Source organism: Rousettus aegyptiacus, unplaced genomic scaffold (genome assembly GCF_014176215.1).
Source record: "Rousettus aegyptiacus isolate mRouAeg1 unplaced genomic scaffold, mRouAeg1.p scaffold_m13_p_15, whole genome shotgun sequence".
Lineage (NCBI taxonomy): Eukaryota > Metazoa > Chordata > Mammalia > Chiroptera > Pteropodidae > Rousettus > Rousettus aegyptiacus.
In genome coordinates this window covers 30,811,880-30,823,938 of record NW_023416290.1, presented here as the reverse complement: position 1 = coordinate 30,823,938, position 12,059 = coordinate 30,811,880, and the positions used below count along the sequence as shown (strand labels likewise).

At 39.9% G+C, this 12,059-nt stretch overlaps 1 protein-coding gene across 1 annotated transcript in view; it reads right to left on the bottom strand.

Moving 5' to 3' along the window:
- CPQ (carboxypeptidase Q) overlaps nt 1–10,898 on the bottom strand; it is a 433,138-nt gene extending 422,240 nt beyond the window's left edge. The window contains exon 1 of the mRNA XM_036233308.1: nt 10,774–10,898. The gene's annotated coding sequence lies outside the window, so the exon portion shown is untranslated. The remainder of the gene's footprint in view (nt 1–10,773) is intronic.
- Between the last annotated feature and the right edge of the window lie 1,161 nt (nt 10,899–12,059).

Below are 12,059 nucleotides of genomic sequence, written 5' to 3'. Positions count from 1 at the left end.
CATCCAAAGGCTCATCTGTGTTTTTGAAGTAGAGTCCTTCTTCCCCCATGGATAGATGTCGGTCCTTCCCCTGCCAATCTCTGTTACTGCCTGTCCTGGTTCAGAAAAGGCTTTGGAGAAATTATTTGAAAGGTAAATTACACTCTCTAGAACGTATAGGGTTGAAGTTTTACCAGTTTCTGGAAAACTCACAAAGAGGGAATGCCACACTCTAGATCCCTATCCAGAAACTGGGTCTTAGTCGATACAATTATTTTTGAGAATTGTTTGTTATTCATTGACCCAGGAAAGTACAGCTTATTAATTCAGCTATTAAACAAGCAGACCTTAAGATGCCAACTATAAGGAAGCATTTTGATTGGGAGGATAAACAAGGATATACCACAAATGGACATTGGGGAATCCATTCGCCTTTGAAAAATGAGACCACACTCTGCTTTGAAAAATGCAATGCAAAAAAAAGATGCCATTATCACAAATTGGTATCCTCTTTCTATTATTGAATACCTTCTTTGACAGATGTTTAGAACTGTTTAAAGTCAAAAATTGGAAATACACATTAGGTACATTGCTGTGTATCATGTTAAAGATATTTAATAAAAGAATGAAAATTCTACCACTTGTTTCACATTTGATAAGCTTTTTTATCCAGTTGGCTCCAATGTGTTAAAAGTCATAAGAAAATTATAGTCAGTTATTAATGTTCATTTATTTATTCATACTACAAACATTGATTAATTACCTACTAAGCAGGTGGCTCTATAGTGTAGTGGTTAGCACATCTGCTTTACACACAGAAGGTCCTGGGTTCACACGCCAGGTAGAGCGATGGACCATAACCCGGATGTGCCAGGGCCTGGCTGCACCAGTCCCTGGGTGTGCCGGGTCCCCTGGGTGCGCCAGGCCCCCCAAGTACACCGGGGGTGCCAGGCCCAGGGTGCGCCAGGCCCCGGGTGCGCACCACAAGCATGTGTAGGGGGACGCCCTGCCTTCAGAGATCCAGTTCTTTAAAAAAAAGGGGGGAGATGGCAAAGTCCATAGGTCAGGGGTGGAAGTGGGGGCGGGGGGTATTAATGAGGGGGAAAAATATTACCTACTATGCTCAGAGCAACTGAAACTGATTCAGATATACAGAAATAAAGAATATGTCATCCCTGGCCTCAGGAAGCAAGCGAAAGAGTAAGGCAAATAACTATCATACAAAACAGAAGGAAATACATTCTCAAGTACATACAGTAAATAATGACTAAGTATTGCAAGATTATCACAGTAGAGAATACAGAATAATAGAGAAGATGGTATTTCAGCTCAGCCTTGCAGGACAGATGAATATTCATAGTTATAGGTTTTAAGGATATTTCTAGTTAAAGAACAACCATGAGCAAAGGTATTAACATTTATGTTTCCCAGAAAGGGTTAAAGTCTAGGGAAGCTGGAGTACTATAAAGCACCAGAGAGAAATTTAATACATATATATGCATGTAACAAATGTATTTTCAGTCCCATTTCAGACTTACTAATTCCAAAGAGCCAGTTGAGACCCAGGAATCAGTATATTTAAGACCTTCCCAGGTATGACATGTACTCTTGATGTTATCTGATGCACATATACAGAATATATGGAGGAATATAGTCAGTGTTGTGGTGACTCATTTTTGAGATTGAGGAAAAGGGAAGAGTTAAGGATAACTTTTTAAGCCTTTTTGAACCACTTATTTCAGACATTTTACATTACCTACTATCCCACAGATTGAGTGCAATTAACAAAAACAGAAAACAATGAAGGAGCATATTTGGGAATCAAATTGATGGACTGAAAACCATAGAACGGAAATCAGAAAGAAGCCAAGGGTATAAATGAAGAGCTCTGGAGTACAGAGGAGCTCCTTAAAGTGATGGAGTAATGATAGACAGCATTGTCCTCACTTCCCATTTCAGTCCCAAAAATGTAAAGAGTTTGGAAGTCATCACTCCACTTATTACAACAAATAAAACTGAACAAGCTGAACAAGCTGAAAAAGCAACTTTCCTTGGACCCAGCAGAGAACTGAGGGTACAGAGCAAACTACCGCCCTAAAATCTGAAGAGACCGGCAAATCCAGAGTCACAGCACAAATCTGCAGAAGCCTCTGGAGCCATAAACTGGTAGGAATAGTTACATAGAAATTTTGACAAATTGCTGGAAACTGAGTATGAACTACCATGAGAGTGAAAAACAGTGTTGGGGAAGGGCACAACTCGGGGTCATCACAAGACAATTATGATAAAGGAGCAAAGATGGGAGGGCAACTAAAGAACCAATGAATAATAATAGTGGCTAATACTGACTGAGCTCTGACCATGTAGCGGGCCTATCCTAAATGTCTACATTTCTTAACCCTAACAACAAACCTATAGGACAATGGATTAAGTTTCTATTGCTGCTATAACAAATCACAAATTTGGTGGCTTAAAGGAAACAAATTTATTGTTTTATAGTTCTGCAGGTTAGAAGTCCAAAACTAGATTCACCAGGTAAAATCAACGTATTAGCAGGGCTGCATCCCTTTCTGGAGGATCTTAGAGAAGAATTTTTGCCTTTTCCAGCTTTTGGTGACCACCCACATTCCTTGTCTCATGGCCTCATTCCTCCATTTTCAAAGTTAGCAACATTGCATTTCTCTTGTCATTCTTCCATAGTCACATCTCCCTCTTCGACTCCTCTTCTGTCCCCCTCTTTCACTGTTAATTGGGCCCACCCAGATAATCCAGGATAATCTCCCTACTTTAAAGTCAGATAATTAGTTATCTTAATTCCACCTGCAACCTTAATTCTCCTTTGCCACATAACCTATCATATTCACAGGTTCTGGGTATCAGGGCATAAACATCTTTGGGCAATGTTGTTCTGCTTATCACAGCCAGTTATAATTATTATCCTCAGTTTACAGATGAAGAAACTGAGGCATAGAAAGAACATGTAATTGGTCCAAGGTTACTCAGGTATTGTTGGCAGAGCTGAGATTTGAACCCAGGAAACTGGCTTCAAAGCCCATATTCTTAACCATTAAACTGCAGAAAACACAGGGTGATAGTGAGTGATTAGTTTAAGTAGTAAACCCTAAAATTTGAACTGAGTGGTAGTGAAATGCAGTCAGCACAGTGCTGAACTCCTTGATTTGCCCACTGCTTCTCAAAGAACTTAATTGGGGTTTGTAATCCTCCATTCATTCTCTACTCTTCCTATGGCCACTGGTTTTCTTTAAGCTTTAGCTCGGAAAAGCTAATGAAAAGAAAAACCCTATAAAAGAACAGCCAGATGTTTCAGACAGTAGATTTGCAATAAAATACATATGGCGTTAATGATTTAGAACATTTAATCAAATATAACAAATGCACCTTCAGATTAATCATGGATAACATAGATCCAATGTATTTTGATAATAGTAAAAGAATCATAAAATGATGTTCCAGGCACAAAAAGTACAGGCATGTAAATGTGGAAGATGAATTATATGCGTGGCTTGACAACATCATGAAAAAGAAAGGATGTTTTATTTTTATCATTTTGACAAAGCTAACTGAAAATGTGAGCAAAACTAGAGGATCAAGCACAAGATCAAGACTCTGGAACACACTGAAGTCTTCGTTTGACTTTTTTTTTTTACAATATTTCATAAATGTTTCAAGGAGAAATCAATTTTCTACAAAAAGGAGATTATATATATAATTGTATATATATACACCATAAATGTATATATTCAAATATATTTAATTAAATAAAATATATATTTTTGAAACTTTCCATATTCCTGTTCACTCATGAATTATATCCTCCAACCTCAGTAGTTATATTATTCAAATCTTACCATTTGTCTTTTGTATATTGTTATTTGGCTTTTGTCTACTTGATTCATCATGTAAACAACAGATCTTGTCACCTACAAATTGTTTTGGTCATTTTCTCATACTTCTAATCATTTCCTTTATATATTTTAAGGATAAATATTTTTAAATGTTTGGCTCATAAAAGGTCACAACTATTCTGTCTTCCTCATAGAATGCATCTTTTATCCACACTAAACAACTCTGGGTCTAATATAATACTCTTTACTTGGAATTCTACTTTGTTTCACTTTAATAATGATGTGGAACTTAAGGCCCATAAGAATTTCTGGTTTCTCTACCTTGGCCCACTATGTTGGTGAGTTTATATTCATCCCTAACTCTTGTGAGTCCCACCACAAGACAAATGGGTTTGTCTTCCCAATTCCCAACTGCGCTTCACCCAACCCAATGTCCTACTTATAGGTGCTTCATAAGCAGTAAAGATAGCTAGATGGATTTAACTACAAATCATTATGTTCAATATGTTGTAAATGGTCTCCAATGATTAAGGGATCCAGCTCCAGATCCCAATCTTCATATTTGATACTCAAGTTAGAAAAGTCTTCACATATAATCAATGTAGAAGTAGCTTACTACAGATATATCTCGCTTAAAGAAACTAAATTTATCCAGACAATATATTGAGTGATTAAGTTCACTATATAAAGGGGGTAAGTGCCTAATAGAAGATTTAATCATAAGATTGTTTTATAGTGCAAACTCTTCCATTGTATCAAAAGAATTATTTGATTTCCACAGGTATTCTCTATATGCAACCCTTCATGACTATCCCTACTGCATGTAGCAAAGCTGGTGCTAAGGATCCTTTTCCCCACTACCTCTCTCCCCAGAGATCTTGGCTTTGTTGGCCTTTAAATATCATCTGCTTTACTTTTACATAATGTGGACGGAGCATACTTTTCCAAGGCAAAGCAAGGCTCTCATATAATGAACAGAGCAGTGGACTGAAAGTCTTGCCAGCCACAGGATCTTAAGCAAACTCAGGCTCCTAAATATCCAGATTTTCAGTTTGTAAAAGAAAGATAATAGTGTCTGGATGTGCCTGTTTCTGAGAGTTATGTAACAATCAAATATAAAAATTCTTTTAAAATATAAGGTGCTGTGCTAATAAATTCTTTTTTTCCAAACAAGTCTAGTACAATCTACCTTCTTGTTAGCAATCATTTGTCATAGAATCCATTAAGTGTTCTGAAAATTCCTCCCGATCGTTATTCTTTTCATTTAACCTTACTCTACCTCTGCTATTCTTCCCTTAGTTCAAAGTCTCCCAACACTTTCTCTACAAAATAACATCAAACCCTCTGCCCAGTATCTCTGAATAATCTATTTGTCTGTTCCTGACAAGCTGAATGATAGAAATCAAAGCCTGTGAGATTATGTAAAGAAGTACAGTAAGTAGTTATTCAGAAGAGCCAACTCAAGTTATTACTTCTCTGTATTCCAAATCTACCTATACCTGTATCTTTAGCCATCAGTCCTCTCTACTACACTCCTGCCATTTGCTCTTCTTTGTTCCTTTCAAGCACTTCCAGCTGTGTTGCTCTATTTTGGTTTCCCTTGGTGGCTTACAATAACACCTCATTGTTTGAGTATCCAATCTTTTTTCCTTCACTGGAACTTACATAACAAGTAAAGTTCTAAGAAACATGCATGAAATATGATAATGGTCATTAGTCATGTTTAATGTAACTTTTTTTTCTTTCCTTCTTTTTAAGTGATTTATGGAAATTTGTCTTTTTAGACTGAGGACCTATCACAACTTTGACAGGTATCTACTGTATGATGTCAAGTATCTCTGTCAAGCTATAGTCAAGGCTGTATCCTAAGAATCTCCCCTAGATGTTCCACAGTTATCTCTACTCACTGTTGTTCTCCCAAAACCTCTTATTCTTCTTATATATATTCTCATTAGTGGCATCTCCATTCACCCAGTCGAGCAATTCCAAAATCCCAAAATTATTTTCAACCTTATTTCCCATATTCAGCTAGTCTTTAAATCCCACCTTCTTTCTTTTCTGAGTATCTGTCGAGCCTATGTTAGTTTAGACTCTCATCTTATTTCATTTGAACTATATCAACAGTACTCTCATTTTCTTCTGTCCTCCTGGCTTTTCCTTCTCTAGTTCCTCCGAAACATTATTTGTGGAGTGATTGTCTAAAGAAAATCCAATCATAGCATCCTGTTTAAAAACCTCACTTGAAATAAAAGCTAAAATAAATAAATGGGAGTACATTAAACTAAAAAGCTTCTGTTGAGCAAAAGAAACAGTCAACAAGGTAAAGAGACAACCAGCCAAATGGGAAAATATATTTGCAAGCAACACCTCTGATAAAGGCCTAATATCTAAAATATAGAGAGAACTAATACAACTCTATAACAATAAAACAAACAAATAAACAAACGATCCAAACAAAAAATGGGCAGAAGACCTGAACACACTTCTCCCTAGAGGACATACAAATGGCCAACAAAATATTTGAAAAGATGCTCAACATCGTTAGCTATTAGGGAAATACAAAACAAAACCACAATGAGATACCATCTCACACTTGTTAGAATAGCTATAATCAACAAGACAAATGCTGGCGACAATGTGGAGAAAAAGAAACCCTTATACACTGCTGGTGGGGCTGCAAATTGGTACATCCACTATGGAGAACAGTATGGAGGTGCCTCAAAAAATTAAGACTTGATCTACTATATGATCCAGCAATTCCTCTACTGGCTATTTACCGAAAAGACTTGAAAATTCATATCCAAAAAGATATTTGTATACCAATGTTCATAGCAGCATTATTCACAGTAGCCAGGACACTGAAGCAACTGAAGTGTCCTACCACAGATGATTAGCTAAAGAAGCTGTGGCACATACATACAATGGAATATTACTCAGCCATAAGAAGAGATGATATTCTGCCATTTGCGACAATATGAATGGACCTCAAGATAATCATGCCAAGCGAAATAAGCCGGACAGAAAAAGTTGAAAATTACATGATATCACTTATATGTGGGATATAAACCTAAAAGCAATAAATGAACAGGACAAATGAACAAAGACTCATAGACATGGACTACAGACTAGTGGTTGGTTACCAGAGGACTATAGACTAGTGGTTAGTAGTGGGATGCGGGAGGAGCGGAGAGGTAGATGGGGTAAAAAGGGTCAAATATAGGGCTGTAGGGGTAGGGTGAAGTGGGTAAAGGGGATCGAATATATGGTAGCTGAAGGAAAATGGACTTTGGGTGGTAAACACGCAACAGAATAAACAAATGTCAAATGATAACGTACACCTGAAAATTATATAATTGTATTAACCAATGTTACCCCAATAAACTTAAATAAATAAAATAAAAGTCCTATAACAGGAAAAAATAAAATAAAAAAACCCTGCTTAAAAAAAAAAAATCTCATAAAAAAGATTACGTTGGCTGTCATAAAGTCTACATAACATGGCATTTAAGGACTTTCATTCTCTGGCCCCAACAGCACAAGCAAGACATCTCTACGCAGCCACAATGAAGCCCTGTTCTCTTCCTGGGAGTGTCATGCTCATACTTGCCTCCTTTTTCTTGCCTAAGTATTTTTCCTTACTTGGAACACCATTCTCCCTACTCTCCGTTTTTAGTCTTCAAGATCCAGTTGAAAACTTACCTACTCTGTGCCGTCTTCCTCAGCTCTAACCATACCTATTTCTGGCCACTACTTCCATTATTACCCTGTGGTACAATTATTTGTAAATGGTTCACTTTCCTTTCCTATTTAAACTCAGTACCTCATTCATCTTTATTCAGCACACAGTGCATACTCAATAAATGGTTACTGAAATTAATATATGTTGAATAAATTAATAACTAAAAAAAAAATCCAGAGACCTAGAAGCAGACCAACCCAGCTTCTTCGCTGTATTAAAGAAACAGGGCCCAGGAATAAAGAGAAAGGATTAATAATCTGACTACAACAAACGCATGAATGGGTTGTTTTGTTTTTAAAAATTAAGTGGTTTAGGGAGGGGTGGTTACATTTTAAAGCTCTGGCTCCAGGGCAAGCAATAAAAATTGTTGCTTTAATGTTTTGTTTTGTTTTGTTTTGTTTTGTTCATAATACTGTGAGCAATGAGAAGGTCTATTCCATCATACCAGCCTTCAGGGCACGGCAAAAAGTTTCAGCCTCCTGAACTAAGTTGAACTGGCATCAGCTCTGTTTTTCAGGCGGCCACAATTGGTTTCTGACTTCCATGAGGCTAAACTTAATTGACAAAGAAGAAACAAAACAATTTTCCGCTTATTTTATGGGTCCCTCTTTTGCTCTCATCAATTAATTTTAAGGATCCTAGAAACACATCTTGCATTCTTGTCCCTGGATTACAGGGATGCAGATGTATTTTGTCTACAACGTCTTACAAAGGGCATAAAGCTAGCCCAAGAAATAACATTGGTACTTACAGTTCAAAGCCCTTAAGTGCTACTCACTAATGACAACTCTTGATGTCACCCATTTTATACTCCCTAAATTGTAAGTCTGAACACGTTTAAAATTAGGATGCATGTGCATCTAGATCAAAGTATCGGAGTCTACCTGAGTCCCAATGGAATTCAATAATTTTCAAAATGACATAACAACCAATTCTCTGTAATTCAATCTTAGTAACTCCACCCCTAGGCTCCCATCCTAAATTCACTAACCCACAATGCCTCAGAGTCTCTATATATCCCAGAACACAGAGCCCACATTCTCTAACATCACACAGACTTTGCCTGGATTGTCTATGTTTCTGGGAGAAACCCTGCCTCCATTTGTCTGTTTTGAGTACCTGACTATCCCATTTTCCAAACACAAGTAGTTTCAATTTAGGAAGGTTGAATAGAAATTATAATAGTACCTAGCTCTTAGGTTTATAGTAAGGATTAAATGAGGCAATATAACTTTAAAAAAATTCAATATAACAGTGCTTGATGCACAGTCAGTGAGCCATGGATATTAACTTTGTTACATTCTATTCATGGACAACATGTGACCCCAAAACTGGCTCTTTGGGAAAGACTGAGAAAGCTGGGATTTTTTGTTTTTTGTCTTTTTATCAACACTACATTTGGCTCCACATCTCCCAATAGATTTAAAATAAATAACACAGGTAGTGTTTATTTTATTTAACATGTTTGGGACTTTGTTAAATGTATCATGGAAAATATATTTTTAAATGTACATAAAATCACTTTTTAGTGCTTTAAAAAATTTCCCTAAGGCCTTTCCAGCTCCAAAATGTTGTCATCTAACTAATCTCAAATGCATGCAAATTACTAGTGATAGAATTCCCTAGATATAATAGAAATATATGGCATTGCCATGCTGGGTTGCATCGGGTAAAAGTTAGATCCAGGACCCAGTGGCAATTCAGAATAAAATCTTGCCCTTCTTTCTCTCTGCCAGCCCTGAGTCTATTATTCTCATTTTGAGTCCCAGGTTCTTTTCTGGTAGATGTGGCGAGGAAGAGGAATGAGCCGCATGCAATTTGCAGGGGAGAAAAGAGGGCAAAGATTCTACAAAGTCCCAAGCAAAACAGCTGAAGTAAGAACTCCATTAAATCACCTGCAATTTCACCTTCTACTGATAAAAGAGAATCCTAGAAGTCTAACTCTGAAAGGGGCCCCATCTAACATCCCTCACCTTGGAGAGTAAGAAACTGAGAAATAAAGAGATCAAGTGACAAGTCTAAAGTCATACAGATTTTCCAGAACGTGGGTCTGGAAACCTAGAACTGATGCAGTGACCAATGGCATTAAAGCAGTCTCGACCTATGTAACTTCCAAAGCATCATAAATGTCTCTCTTTTCCTCTCTGGACTACATTCAGCCTGCTTCGGTCACCCACAAGTCATGCAGTACCTGTCTCGGGAACTCAAGATTCTTCGCAATCCTGAATTCAAGAGAAATGCCTAGTTCTACAAACAAGTTACTTAAAGCAGAGCCATGTGGTTCTACTTTTAAATTCGCCGTTATCTTTCAAAAATATGTTAAATAATATTATGGTGATTCTCCAAAAGTACAAAGTAGAAAACAAATCGCAAGAAAATGCCTAGGCATATTTTAAGTAAGATATGCGAAAATCTACCTAACGTGGAAATAGGGGGTGCTTCTGTGATTATTCTCTTTAAAAACAGGAGACTAGAACTCCTTTTACAGAAGTACACCATTTACAACTTTTTGGAAAACAACTACCAGAGATAAAAGTCGTAAGCCTGTCTCCACGGCCTCCATTTCAGATGTATTTATATCCATTCAGCTTTGCTTCATATATACTTAATCACCTCCTCCTTCCTTCATTCACCCGTTCTTCCTCACAGGTACTCACTCATTCTTCAGTTACTCATTGAGTACTACTGAGTACGTGAATCTGAGTGCAGCCTAGACGTGCACACCAAAAGTGAAAGTACGAGCTAAAAAGCGAAAAGAACCTCAAAGGAGCCACGATAAAGCATCCAGAGGATCGGGGGCACTAGGGATTTGTTCTGGATAGGGGGAGAGGGAAGCTCCTCGGAGGCCCGAGGCAGGGCTTAGGAGAGGAGCGGGCAGCGAGGCGGCCCTAGGGAGGAACGGTCGCTGCGCGCTCGCCGCGGCTCCGCGGCTCCGCAGCCGCCGCCCCACTCCCGGCGCCCGCTCACGGCTTCCCCACTTCTGGGCCCGGCGCCTCCCTCGTCCCAGAAGCCGCAGGCCCCGGCCCTCCAGGGACCTCCCAGCCCCGTCCGTCAGCCGCTCCCAAGAATGAGCGACCTGGGACGTGCAGCCCCGGGGCCGCCGCCCGCCTCAGCCCGCCCGCCGGAGGAGCCAGGTCCTCGGCCCCGCCGCTCGCGAGCCCGGCCCGGCCCTGCCGGCGGCGAACGCACCTGGTACGGCCGCTCGGGCGGCAGCGGGGGCAGCAGCGCGCGGGGCCAGCAGCGCGCGGGGCCAGGCTCGCGGCCCAGCCTTCAGGTGGCGCCGGCCACACCCCCAACGCGCGGGGCCCTTCCCGCCGCCGGCGACCGCGGGGCGCGCGGGAGGGGCCAGCGGCAGCGCCGAGGAAAGCCGCGCGCGCGCGCGGGTGGGGCCCTCGCTGGGATTCAGGGGACCGACGGCTCCTCACCCTCTGGGAACTAGAAACTGAGTGTTCCCCTGGGTCCTGAGCCCGGTGACCTTTCTTCTTTATATAGAGCTAAAGGGACTCAGACCGTCGCGGGTTCGCGCCGCCTGGGTTTGTGGACTGCGGCGTGTTCCCGAAGCTGTCGCCTTAAGTCTTGCAAAGGCCTCGGCAGAGGTGTCCTGGGCTTTAAAAGTGGCCGCGCGGGGAGGGAAGCAAGGGTTTGTGAAGCTGAAAGGAAAACGGGGACGTTTTTGGTCGTCCCTGTGCCGGACTAACGGTGGGCTGTTAAACGCCACCCACGGGTACGCGATTACAACTGTTATTTTCCCATCCTGGACGTGCAGGATTGTTAGGCGGCGACCGTGAAAGGCGGAGGAGATGATCCATACCGGGAGATCAGGAAAAGTCATTTCATTTCTCTTTAATTTATGCATTAATTATATGAGGGTGCCCGAGAAGAAAGAAGACTCATGATTACCGGGTGTAGCTTATCTCAACAATTCGTTCGTACGCATTGCTGACCACAAAGTGTGGACGTATTTTCAACGTTTTATGTTTTGATAAGTTTGAATTCCTTTGTTTAACCATACTCTTATCAAATACGAAGTTCTCTTTGTGGAAGAGAGCAACTCAGGTCTCTCAGCCAGAAAAAAAAAAAATCCTTTTAATTTTTTTTTTTTTTTAAAGAAAAACTACATACTCACGGGGTGGAGGGGGGAGCACAAAATGTATGCTGTTCATTTATTTACACACACATAACGTACAACCTCTAAACTTTTATTGACCTCACTGTCCACCAAATAGAGTATAAACTCTGAGACATTCGAGGTTCCTAGAACTTCCTCAACGTGATCATGGATTCCAGGATCATTTCTATGGTGCTATATCCAGCTCCACTGAATTAATTTTTTCTTAAACTATCGGGGATAGAGGACAGTCATTTTTATTATTTCCTATATACCATGAACCATTATTTTTATAAGACGATTTAAAACTTGCTAGAAAAAGTGAAAAAAAAGGACACAAAAATCTACAAGCCCCAATTTTCATTAT